This window comes from Oncorhynchus kisutch, linkage group LG9 (assembly GCF_002021735.2).
Source record: "Oncorhynchus kisutch isolate 150728-3 linkage group LG9, Okis_V2, whole genome shotgun sequence".
NCBI classification, from domain to species: Eukaryota; Metazoa; Chordata; class Actinopteri; order Salmoniformes; family Salmonidae; genus Oncorhynchus; species Oncorhynchus kisutch.
Window position 1 is genome coordinate 44,606,844 of NC_034182.2, and position 12,378 is coordinate 44,619,221.

Below are 12,378 nucleotides of genomic sequence, written 5' to 3' on the forward strand. Positions count from 1 at the left end.
CAGCAAAAACATATACACGATCAAATACTATAATATATTCTTCGACTCAAATATTAAAGACTACCAGAACTTTTTGAACATCGTTACAACAATGTATGTTATATATGTACGTCGACATAATATAAGATTTGAAATGTCTCTATTCTTTTTTGAAAATGTGTTTATTATCTATTTCACTTGCTTTGGGAACGTAAACATTTCCCAATACAGCCCTTGAAATGAATTGAATTGAGAGAGAGACAGATGGAGCTAATGTTGTCTAGAGGTAACACTGTGTTGAGGTGTGAGTTTACCCCAGTATGAATCCCCAGACCCAGGGCAAGCCCATCAGGAAGTGAGACATCACAGCTACTGTTGATGCCTCCACTGTACACGGTCCTACTGCCAGTCGCACACACACCGCCTTGAGTCTGCGGAGAGCCTGTTGAACACATACACCTTCAGCTGTAAAAACCATGGAGAAAACTAACTAACTGACTGACTGTCTGTGTGTCTGTCTGTCTGTCTGTACCGAAGGGTCGAGGCCCAGTCCAGCACGGGTCAGTATGATGGCCAGAGCGATGTTCCTCAGAGCTGCTGACCAGGTCTGCTCAATGTGGACCGCCTCAGTTACGTACGGTACGTTACGCAGCACCAGACCTGCCAGCAACATACCTGTACACACACACACACACACACACACACACACACACACACACACACACACACACACACACACACACACACACACACACACACACACACACACACACACACACACACACACACAGCATCAGTTACAAACGGGACGTTTATCAGGATGAAACCTGCAGGTAACATGCCTGAGAGACACACAAGTTTAGTACATCAGTTTAGTCGACCAGTGTGGCTGAGTTGGCAAGAGCGTCAAGCTGCAAACACCAGTGTCTGCTGGGGCAATGATCATATTGTCCTCACCCATCTACACACAATACCTCATAATGACAAAACTGAGCTCCGCCTGTGGTAAACATGATTTGGAAAGGCACACCTGTCTATACAAGGTCCCATAGTTGACAGTGCATGTCGGAGAAAAAAAACAAGCCATGAGGTGGAAGGAATTGTCTGTAGAGCTCTGAGACAGGATTGTGTCAAGGCACAGATCTGGGGAAGGGTACCAAGAACACAGTGGCCTCCAACATTCTTAAATGGAAGAAGTTTGGAACCACCAAGACACTTCCTAGAGCTGGCCGCCCGGCCAAACTGAGCAATCGGAGGAGAAGGGCCTTTTCCCTTTTCAGGGATGTGACCAATAACCCGATGGTCACTCTGACAGAGCTCCAGAGTTTCTCTGTAGATGGGCGAACCTTCCAGAAGGACAACCATCTCTGCAGCACTCCACCAATCAGGCCTTTATGGTAGAGAGGCCAGACGGAAGCCACTCCTCAGTAAAAGGCACATGACAGCCTGCTTGGAGTTGCCAAAAGGCACCTAAAGGACTCTCAGACCATGAGAAACAAGATCCTCTGGTCTGATGAAACCAAGATGAATCCCTTTGGCCTGAATGCCAAGCGTCAATTCTGGAGGAAACCTGGTACCATCCCTAAGGTGAAGCATGGTGGTGGCAGCATCATGCTGTGGGGATGTTTTTCAGCTGCAGGGGCTGGGAGACTAGTCAGGATCGAGGGGAAGATGAACGGAGCAAAGTACAGAGAGATCCTTGATGAAAACCTGCTCCTGAGCGCTCAGGACCTCAGACTGGGGCAAAGGTTCACCTTCCAACAAGACAATGACCCTAAGCACACAGCCAAGACAACGCAGGAGTGGCTTCGGGACAAGTCTCTGAATGTCCTTGAGTGGCCCAGTCAGAGCCCAGCATTGAACCCAATCTAACATCTCTGGAGAGACCTGAAAATAGCCGTGCAGCAAAGCTCCCCATCCAACCTGACAGAGCTTGAGAAGATCTGCAGAGAAGAATGGGAGAAACTCCCCAAATACAGGTGTGCCAAGCTTGTAGTCTCATACCCAAAAAGACTCAAGGCTGTAATCGCGGCCAAAGTTGCTTCAACAAAGTACTGAGTAAAGGGTCTGAATACTGATGTAAATGTGATATTTTTAAACAGTCCCATTCTTCATGTAAGTCAAAACAGTCCCATTCTTCATGTAAGTCAAAACAGTCCCATTCTTCATGTAAGTCAAAACAGTCCCATTCTTCCAGTCAAAACAGTCCCATTCTTCAAGTCAAAACAGTCCCATTCTTCATGTCAAAACAGTCCCATTCTTCAGGTCAAAACAGTCCCGTTCTTCAAGTCAAAACAGTCCCATTCTTCATGTCAAAACAGTCCCATTCTTCATGTCAAAACAGTCCCATTCTTCATGTCAAAACAGTCCCATTCTTCATGTCAAAACAGTCCCATTCTTCATGTCAAAACAGTCCCATTCTTCCTGTAAGTCAAAACAGTCCCATTCTTCATGTCAAAACAGTCCCATTCTTCAAGTCAAAACAGTCCCATTCTTCAAGTCAAAACAGTCCCATTCTTCAAGTCAAAACAGTCCCATTCTTCAAGTCAAAACAGTCCCATTCTTCATGTCAAAACAGTCCCATTCTTCAAGTCAAAACAGTCCCATTCTTCAAGTCAAAACAGTCCCATTCTTCATGTCAAAACAGTCCCATTCTTCATGTCAAAACAGTCCCATTCTTCAAGTCAAAACAGTCCCATTCTTCAGGTAAGTCAGAACAGTCCCATTCTCCATGTCAGTCAGGACAGTCCCATTCTTCAAGTCAAAACAGTCCCATTCTTCAAGTCAAAACAGTCCCATTCTTCATGTCAAAACAGTCCCATTCTTCAAGTCAAAACAGTCCCATTCTTCATGTCAAAACAGTCCCATTCTTCATGTCAAAACAGTCCCATTCTTCCTGTAAGTCAAAACAGTCCCATTCTTCAAGTCAAAACAGTCCCATTCTTCATGTCAAAACAGTCCCATTCTTCATGTCAAAACAGTCCCATTCTTCCTGTCAAAACAGTCCCATTCTTCCTGTCAAAACAGTCCCATTCTTCCTGTCAAAACAGTCCCATTCTTCAAGTCAAAACAGTCCCATTCTTCATGTCAAAACAGTCCCATTCTTCATGTCAAAACAGTCCCATTCTTCAGGTAAGTCAGAACAGTCCCATTCTCCATGTCAGTCAAAACAGTCCCATTCTTCCAGTCAAAACAGTCCCATTCTTCATGTCAAAACAGTCCCATTCTTCAGGTAAGTCAGAACAGTCCCATTCTCCATGTCAGTCAAAACTTTCCCATTCTTCCAGTCAAAACAGTCCCATTCTTCCAGTCAAAACAGTCCCATTCTTCAAGTCAAAACAGTCCCATTCTTCATGTCAAAACAGTCCCATTCTTCAAGTCAAAACAGTCCCATTCTTCAAGTCAAAACAGTCCCATTCTTCATGTCAAAACAGTCCCATTCTTCAAGTCAAAACAGTCCCATTCTTCATGTCAAAACAGTCCCATTCTTCAAGTCAAAACAGTCCCATTCTTCATGTCAAAACAGTCCCATTCTTCATGTCAATACAGTCCCATTCTTCCAGTCAAAACAGTCCCATTCTTCATGTCAATACAGTCCCATTCTTCATGTCAATACAGTCCCATTCTTCCAGTCAAAACAGTCCCATTCTTCCAGTCAAAACAGTCCCATTCTTCATGTCAGAGGGGTATGAAACATATACAGCACTGACTAGTGGAACGTACCAAGTAAAGGGGGGAAGGGGGGCAGTGTGGGGAGTTGGATCAGTCCGACCAGTTTTCCTCCACACACAGTACAGAGAAACAAGATGATGATGCCGAACAGATTCCCCCCTGGATAACACTCCTTCTCAGCGATGGACCAGACCACCCCGAACAACAACGCTCCCAGACACACTAGATGGAGGGAGGGAGACACACAAAGGGTTAACACACACACACACACACACACACACACACACACACACACACACACACACACACACACACACACACACACACACACACACACACACACACACACTAGATAGAGGGAGGGAGACACACAAAGGGTTAACACACACACACACACACACACACACACACACACACACACACACACACACACACACACACACACACACTAGATAGAGGGAGACACACAAACAGTGTTTCAGTACCTGTGGTGATGAGATATGCCTGAGGTCCAGACGGAGCCTTTAAACAGTGTTTCAGTACCTGTGGTGATGAGATATACCAGAGGTCCAGACAGTCTTTAAACAGTGTTTCAGTACCTGTGGTGATGAGATATACCAGAGGTCCAGACAGTCTTTAAACAGTGTTTCAGTACCTGTGGTGATGAGATATACCAGAGGTCCAGTCTTTAAACAGTGTTTCAGTACCTGTGGTGATGAGATATACCAGAGGTCCAGACAGTCTTTAAACAGTGTTTCAGTACCTGTGGTGATGAGATATGCCAGAGGTCCAGACAGTCTTTAAACAGTGTTTCAGTACCTGTGGTGATGAGATATGCCAGAGGTCCAGACAGTCTTTAAACAGTGTTTCAGTACCTGTGGTGATGAGATATACCAGAGGTCCAGTCTTTAAACAGTGTTTCAGTACCTGTGGTGATGAGATATGCCAGAGGTCCAGACGGAGCCTTTAAACAGTGCTTCAGAGGAGCGATCCGGAAGGGGGTGGAGTTAGAATCTATCACTGTGATGTCATTACACCTCGTCTCCTCACCCATAGTGCACTGGTCGTTCGCCACACCCACAGCCTGGGGGGGGGGGGGGGGGGGGGGGGTCAGAGTTAATAGTTTTTCTGTGGTCCAAAAGACAATATATTTCCTATATAGTGCACTACTTCTGCCCAGAGCCCGGTGTAGATAGTGCACTAATTCTGACCAGGGCCCGGTGTAGATAGTGCACTACTTCTGACCTGAGCCCGGTGTAGATAGTGCACTACTTCTGACCAGAGTCAGGTGTAGATAGTGCACTAATTCTGACCAGAGCCCGGTGTAGATAGTGCACTACTTCTGACCAGAGCCCGGTGTAGATAGTGCACTACTTCTGACCAGAGTAACTCCCTGTACATAACTGAATCAGAGCTGAGTAACTGAATCAGAGCAGAGTAACTCCCTATATATAACTGAATCAGAGTAACTCCCTGTACATAACTGAATCAGAGTAACTCCCTGTATATAACTTAATCAGAGTTACTCCCTGTACATAACTGAATCAGAGTAACTCCCTGTACATAACTGAATCAGAGTAACTCCCTGTATATAACTGAATCAGAGCTGAGTAACTGAATAAGAGCAGAGTAACTCCCTGTATATAACTGAATCAGAGTAATTCCCTGTACATAACTGAATCAGAGTAACTCCCTGTATATAACTGAATCAGAGCTGAGTAACTGAATCAGAGCTGAGTAACTGAATCAGAGCTGAGTAACTGAATCAGAGCAGAGTAACTGAAACAGAGCTCAGTAACTCCCTGTATATAACTGAATCAGAGTAACTCCCTGTACATAACTGAATCAGAGCTGAGTAACTGAAACAGAGCTGAGTAACTCCCTGTATATAACTGAATCAGAGTAACTCCCTGCATATAACTGAATCAGAGTAACTCCCTGTATATAACTGAATCAGAGTAACTCCCTGTATATAACTGAATCAGAGTAACTCCCTGTATATAACTGAATCAGAGTAACTCCCTGTACATGACTGAATCAGAGTAACTCCCTGTACATAACTGAATCAGAGTAGCTCCCTGTATATAACTGAATCAGAGCTGAGTAACTGAATCAGAGCAGAGTAACTCCCTGTATATAACTGAATCAGAGTAACTCCCTGTATATAACTGAATCAGAGCTGAGTAACTGAATCAGAGCAGAGTAACTCCCTGTATATAACTGAATCAGAGTAACTCCCTGTATATAACTTAATCAGAGTAACTCCCTGTATATAACTGAATCAGAGTAACTCCCTGTATATAACTGAATCAGAGTAACTCCCTGTACATAACTGAATCAGAGTAACTCCCTGTATATAACTGAATCAGAGTAACTCCCTGTATATAACTGAATCAGAGTAACTCCCTGTATATAACTGAATCAGAGTAACTCCCTGTATATAACTGAATCAGAGTAACTCCCTGTATATAACTGAATCAGAGTAACTACCTGTACATAACTGAATCAGAGCTGAGTAACTCCCTGTATATAACTGAATCAGAGCTGAGTAACTCCCTGTATATAACTGAATCAGAGTAACTCCCTGTACATAACTGAATCAGAGCCGAGTAACTCCCTGTACATAACTGAATCAGAGTAACTCCCTGTATATAACTGAATCAGAGTAACTCCCTGTACATAACTGAATCAGAGTAACTCCCTGTATATAACTGAATCAGAGTAACTCCCTGTATATAACTGAATCAGAGCTGAGTAACTCCCTGTATATAACTGAATCAGAGTAACTCCCTGTATATAACTGAATCAGAGTAACTCCCTGTACATAACTGAATCAGAGTAACTCCCTGTACATAACTGAATCAGAGTAACTCCCTGTATATAACTGAATCAGAGTAACTCCCTGTATATAACTGAATCAGAGCTGAGTAACTCCCTGTATATTACTGAATCAGAGTAACTCCCTGTATATAACTGAATCAGAGCTGAGTAACTTCCTGTATATAACTGAATCAGAGCTGAGTAACAGAATCAGAGCTGAGTAACTCCCTGTACATAACTGAATCAGAGCTGAGTAACTGAAACAGAGCTGAGTAACTCCCTGTATATAACTGAATCAGAGTAACTCCCTGCATATAACTGAATCAGAGTAACTCCCTGTATATAACTGAATCAGAGTAACTCCCTGTATATAACTGAATCAGAGCTGAGTAACTAAATCAGAGCAGAGTAACTCCCTGTATATAACTGAATCAGAGTAACTCCCTGTACATAATTGAATCAGAGTAACCTCCTGTATATAACTTAATCAGAGTAACTCCCTGTATATAACTGAATCAGAGTTACTCCCTGTACATAACTGAATCAGAGTAACTCCCTGTACATAACTGAATCAGAGTAACTCCCTGTATATAACTGAATCAGAGCTGAGTAACTGAATCAGAGCAGAGTAACTCCCTGTATATAACTGAATCAGAGTAATTCCCTGTACATAACTGAATCAGAGTAACTCCCTGTATATAACTGAATCAGAGCTGAGTAACTGAATCAGAGCTGAGTAACTGAATCAGAGCTGAGTAACTGAATCAGAGCAGAGTAACTGAAACAGAGCAGAGTAACTCCCTGTATATAACTGAATCAGAGTAACTCCCTGTACATAACTGAATCAGAGTAACTCCCTGTAAATAACTGAATCAGAGTAACTCCCTGTATATAACTGAATCAGAGTAACTCCCTGTATATAACTGAATCAGAGTAACTCCCTGTATATAACTGAATCAGAGTAACTCCCTGTATATAACTGAATCAGAGCTGAGTAACTCCCTGTATATAACTGAATCAGAGTAACTCCCTGTATATAACTGAATCAGAGTAACTCCATGTATATAACTGAATCAGAGCAGAGTAACTCCCTGTATATAACTGAATCAGAGTAATTCCCTGTACATAACTGAATCAGAGTAACTCCCTGTATATAACTGAATCAGAGCTGAGTAACTGAATCAGAGCTGAGTAACTGAATCAGAGCTGAGTAACTGAATCAGAGCAGAGTAACTGAAACAGAGCTGAGTAACTCCCTGTATATAACTGAATCAGAGTAACTCCCTGTACATAACTGAATCAGAGCTGAGTAACTGAAACAGAGCTGAGTAACTCCCTGTATATAACTGAATCAGAGTAACTCCCTGCATATAACTGAATCAGAGTAACTCCCTGTACATAACTGAATCAGAGTAACTCCCTGTATATAACTGAATCAGAGTAACTCCCTGTATATAACTGAATCAGAGTAACTCCCTGTACATGACTGAATCAGAGTAACTCCCTGTACATAACTGAATCAGAGTAGCTCCCTGTATATAACTGAATCAGAGCTGAGTAACTGAATCAGAGCAGAGTAACTCCCTGTATATAACTGAATCAGAGTAACTCCCTGTACATAACTGAATCAGAGTAACTCCCTGTATATAACTGAATCAGAGCTGAGTAACTGAATCAGAGCAGAGTAACTCCCTGTATATAACTGAATCAGAGTAACTCCCTGTATATAACTTAATCAGAGTAACTCCCTGTATATAACTGAATCAGAGTAACTCCCTGTATATAACTGAATCAGAGTAACTCCCTGTACATAACTGAATCAGAGTAACTCCCTGTATATAACTGAATCAGAGTAACTCCCTGTATATAACTGAATCAGAGTAACTCCCTGTATATAACTGAATCAGAGTAACTCCCTGTACATAACTGAATCAGAGTAACTCCCTGTATATAACTTAATCAGAGTAACTCCCTGTATATAACTGAATCAGAGCTGAGTAACTGAATCAGAGCAGAGTAACTCCCTGTATATAACTGAATCAGAGTAACTCCCTGTATATAACTGAATCAGAGTAACTCCCTGTATATAACTGAATCAGAGTAACTCCCTGTATATAACTGAATCAGAGTAACTCCCTGTACATAACTGAATCAGAGCTGAATAACTGAATCAGAGCAGAGTAACTCCCTGTAGATAACTGAATCAGAGTAACTCCCTGTATATAACTGAATCAGAGTAACTCCCTGTATATAACTGAATCAGAGCTGAGTAACTCCCTGTATATAACTGAATCAGAGTAACTCCCTGTATATAACTGAATCAGAGTAACTCCCTGTACATAACTGAATCAGAGTAACTCCCTGTACATAACTGAATCAGAGTAACTCCCTGTATATAACTGAATCAGAGCTGAGTAACTCCCTGTATATAACTGAATCAGAGTAACTCCCTGTATATAACTGAATCAGAGTAACTCCCTGTATATAACTGAATCAGAGCAGAGTAACTCCCTGTATATAACTGAATCAGAGTAACTCCCTGTACATAACTGAATCAGAGCTGAATAACTGAATCAGAGCAGAGTAACTCCCTGTATATAACTGAATCAGAGTAACTCCCTGTATATAACTGAATCAGAGTAACTCCCTGTACATAACTGAATCAGAATAACTCCCTGTACATAACTGAATCAGAGTAACTCCCTGTATATAACTGAATCAGAGCTGAGTAACTCCCTGTATATAACTGAATCAGAGTAACTCCCTGTATATAACTGAATCAGAGTAACTCCCTGTATATAACTGAATCAGAGTAACTCCCTGTACATAACTGAATCAGAGTAACTCCCTGTACATAACTGAATCAGAGTAACTCCCTGTATATAACTGAATCAGAGCTGAGTAACTCCCTGTATATAACTGAATCAGAGTAACTCCCTGTATATAACTGAATCAGAGTAACTCCCTGTATATAACTGAATCAGAGCTGAGTAACTCCCTGTATATAACTGAATCAGAGTAACTCCCGGTATATAACTGAATCAGAGTAACTCCCTGTATATAACTGAATCAGAGTAACTCCCTGTACATAACTGAATCAGAGTAACTCCCTGTACATAACTGAATCAGAGTAACTCCCTGTATATAACTGAATCAGAGCAGAGTAACTCCCTGTATATAACTGAATCAGAGTAACTCCCTATATATAACTGAATCAGAGTAACTCCCTGTACATAACTGAATCAGAGCTGAGTAACTCCCTGTATATAACTGAATCAGAGTAACTCCCTGTATATAACTAAATCAGAGCAGAGTGACTCCCTGTATATAACTGAATCAGAGTAACTCCCTGTACATAACTGAATCAGAGCTGAATAACTGAATCAGAGCAGAGTAACTCCCTGTACATAACTGAATCAGAGTAACTCCCTGTATAACTGAATCAGAGTAACTCCCTGTATATAACTGAATCAGAGCTGAGTAACTCCCTGTATATAACTGAATCAGAGTAACTCCCTGTATATAACTGAATCAGAGTAACTCCCTGTACATAACTGAATCAGAGTAACTCCCTGTACATAACTGAATCAGAGTAACTCCCTGTATATAACTGAATCAGAGCTGAGTAACTCCCTGTATATAACTGAATCAGAGTAACTCCCTGTATATAACTGAATCAGAGTAACTCCCTGTATATAACTGAATCAGAGCAGAGTAACTCCCTGTATATAACTGAATCAGAGTAACTCCCTGTACATAACTGAATCAGAGCTGAATAACTGAATCAGAGCAGAGTAACTCCCTGTATATAACTGAATCAGAGTAACTCCCTGTATATAACTGAATCAGAGTAACTCCCTGTACATAACTGAATCAGAGTAACTCCCTGTACATAACTGAATCAGAGTAACTCCCTGTATATAACTGAATCAGAGCTGAGTAACTCCCTGTATATAACTGAATCAGAGTAACTCCCTGTATATAACTGAATCAGAGTAACTCCCTGTACATAACTGAATCAGAGTAACTCCCTGTACATAACTGAATCAGAGTAACTCCCTGTATATAACTGAATCAGAGCTGAGTAACTCCCTGTATATAACTGAATCAGAGTAACTCCCTGTATATAACTGAATCAGAGTAACTCCCTGTATATAACTGAATCAGAGCTGAGTAACTCCCTGTATATAACTGAATCAGAGTAACTCCCTGTATATAACTGAATCAGAGTAACTCCATGTATATAACTGAATCAGAGCAGAGTAACTCCCTGTATATAACTGAATCAGAGTAATTCCCTGTACATAACTGAATCAGAGTAACTCCCTGTATATAACTGAATCAGAGCTGAGTAACTGAATCAGAGCTGAGTAACTGAATCAGAGCTGAGTAACTGAATCAGAGCAGAGTAACTGAAACAGAGCTGAGTAACTCCCTGTATATAACTGAATCAGAGTAACTCCCTGCATATAACTGAATCAGAGTAACTCCCTGTACATAACTGAATCAGAGTAACTCCCGGTATATAACTGAATCAGAGTAACTCCCTGTATATAACTGAATCAGAGTAACTCCCTGTACATAACTGAATCAGAGTAACTCCCTGTACATAACTGAATCAGAGTAACTCCCTGTATATAACTGAATCAGAGCAGAGTAACTCCCTGTATATAACTGAATCAGAGTAACTCCCTATATATAACTGAATCAGAGTAACTCCCTGTACATAACTGAATCAGAGCTGAGTAACTCCTGTATATAACTGAATCAGAGTAACTCCCTGTATATAACTGAATCAGAGTAACTCCCTGTATATAACTGAATCAGAGCAGAGTGACTCCCTGTATATAACTGAATCAGAGTAACTCCCTGTACATAACTGAATCAGAGCTGAATAACTGAATCAGAGCAGAGTAACTCCCTGTACATAACTGAATCAGAGTAACTCCCTGTATATAACTGAATCAGAGTAACTCCCTGTATATAACTGAATCAGAGCTGAGTAACTCCCTGTATATAACTGAATCAGAGTAACTCCCTGTATATAACTGAATCAGAGTAACTCCCTGTACATAACTGAATCAGAGTAACTCCCTGTACATAACTGAATCAGAGTAACTCCCTGTATATAACTGAATCAGAGCTGAGTAACTCCCTGTATATAACTGAATCAGAGTAACTCCCTGTATATAACTGAATCAGAGTAACTCCCTGTATATAACTGAATCAGAGCAGAGTAACTCCCTGTATATAACTGAATCAGAGTAACTCCCTGTACATAACTGAATCAGAGCTGAATAACTGAATCAGAGCAGAGTAACTCCCTGTATATAACTGAATCAGAGTAACTCCCTGTATATAACTGAATCAGAGTAACTCCCTGTACATAACTGAATCAGAGTAACTCCCTGTACATAACTGAATCAGAGTAACTCCCTGTATATAACTGAATCAGAGCTGAGTAACTCCCTGTATATAACTGAATCAGAGTAACTCCCTGTATATAACTGAATCAGAGTAACTCCCTGTACATAACTGAATCAGAGTAACTCCCTGTACATAACTGAATCAGAGTAACTCCCTGTATATAACTGAATCAGAGCTGAGTAACTCCCTGTATATAACTGAATCAGAGTAACTCCCTGTATATAACTGAATCAGAGTAACTCCCTGTATATAACTGAATCAGAGCTGAGTAACTCCCTGTATATAACTGAATCAGAGTAACTCCCTGTATATAACTGAATCAGAGTAACTCCATGTATATAACTGAATCAGAGCAGAGTAACTCCCTGTATATAACTGAATCAGAGTAATTCCCTGTACATAACTGAATCAGAGTAACTCCCTGTACATAACTGAATCAGAGTAACTCCCGGTATATAACTGAATCAGAGTAACTCCCTG

General features: G+C 41.1%; 1 long non-coding RNA gene across 1 annotated transcript; it reads right to left on the reverse strand.

Annotated features, from left to right (window-relative positions):
- Nucleotides 1–297: 297 nt before the first annotated feature.
- LOC109885785 (uncharacterized) lies at nt 298–3,885 on the reverse strand. Its single transcript, XR_004211080.1, has 3 exons — nt 3,703–3,885; nt 512–654; nt 298–421 (listed from the first exon to the last, which is right to left on the reverse strand). It is a non-coding gene; the product is annotated as an uncharacterized LOC109885785 (long non-coding RNA).
- Nucleotides 3,886–12,378: the final 8,493 nt, after the last annotated feature.